The sequence below is a fragment of the Lathyrus oleraceus genome, chromosome 5, assembly GCF_024323335.1.
Source record: "Lathyrus oleraceus cultivar Zhongwan6 chromosome 5, CAAS_Psat_ZW6_1.0, whole genome shotgun sequence".
In the NCBI taxonomy this organism is placed as follows: Eukaryota; Viridiplantae; Streptophyta; class Magnoliopsida; order Fabales; family Fabaceae; genus Lathyrus; species Lathyrus oleraceus.
In genome coordinates, this window is record NC_066583.1 from 593,734,779 (window position 1) to 593,736,447 (window position 1,669).

Consider the following 1,669-nt stretch of genomic DNA (forward strand, 5'->3'; position numbering starts at 1 on the left):
GGATTTCAACGTTCTTTACTGAGGTTGACTTCCATCATATTCCTCGAGATGAGAATCGGATGGCAGATGCGCTTGCTACACTTGCTTCGATGATTGTGGTGAAATTCTGGAATGAAGTCCCCAATATTACTGTGATGCGCTTGGATAGACCGGCTAATGTATTTGCAGTAGAAGAAGTGAAAGATGATAAGCCATGGTATTATGACATCAAATGTTTTCTTCAGAGTCAGATTTACCCCCCTGGGGCATCTGTTAAAGATAGAAAGACTTTGAGGAGATTATCTGGCAGTTTCTACCTCAACGATAATGTGCTCTATAAGAGGAATTTTGACATGGTTCTACTCAGATGCGTGGATAGACACGAAGCAGACCTGTTGATGACTGAAGTCCATGAGGGTTCATTTGGTACTCATTCCAATGGACATGCCATGACTAAGAAGATGTTGAGAGCATGCTACTATTGGCTGACAATGGAGTCTGACTGCTGCAAATATGTGAAGAAATGCCATAAGTGTCAGATTTATGCTGATAAGATTCATACTCCCCCGACACTTTTGAATGTGATTTCATCACCATGGCCTTTCTCCATGTGGGGAATTGACATGATTGGCATGATAGAGCCAAAAGCGTCCAACGGTCACAGATTTATTCTCGTAGCTATTGATTACTTCACCAAGTGGGTTGAAGCGGCGTCATATGCAAACGTGACCAGGCAGGTGGTTGTGAAGTTTATCAAGAATCAACTCATATGCCGTTATGGTGTGCCAGATAAGATCATTACTGATAATGGATCTAACTTGAACAATAAGATGATGAAAGAGCTGTGTAGCGAGTTCAAGATTGCACATCATAATTCTTCTCCCTATAGATCCAAGATGAATGGGGTTGTTGTAGCTGCTAATAAAAACATCAAGAAGATTATCCAGAAGATGGTTGTTACATACAAATATTGGCATGAGATGCTGCCATTTGCTTTGCATGGTTATCGTACGTCTGTCCGGACTTCAACAGGGGCAACCCCTTTCTCCCTTGTTTATGGCATGGAGGTTGTGCTCCCAGTAGAGGTGGAGATACCATCAATGAGAGTCTTGAAGGAAGCCAAGTTGACTGAGGCTGAATGGGTTCAGAGTTGTTATGACCAACTAAATTTGATAGAAGAGAAGAGGTTGACTGCCATGTGCCATGGTCAGTTATATCAGCAAAGGATGAAGAAAGCCTTTGATAAGAAGGTCAAGCCTCGTGCGTTCCGAGAAGGTGACCTTGTGCTCAAGAAAGTTTTGTCTTTCGCGCCCGATTCCAGGGGCAAGTGGACTCCAAACTATGAAGGTTCATATGTTGTTAAGAGAGCCTTTTCAGGCGATGCTTTGATACTTACAACTATGGATGGGAGGATTTCACTCGTCCTGTGAATTCAGATGCAGTCAAGAAATACTTCGCCTAAAATAAAAACAGAATAGCTCGCTAAGATGAAAACCCGAAAGGGCATCTTAGGCAAAAATGAGCGTCTCGGTGGATTGAAAACCCGAAAGGGCGGTCCAGGCAAAAGTTAGAGACATAAAAAATGAATGTATATCCCGCTAGATTGAGTACCTCACCTTGGGGAAATCTAGGCAAAAATTAGGGATTTGGCAAGTAACTGCATCCTGATAAGACTTTGTTCTACAAGCTG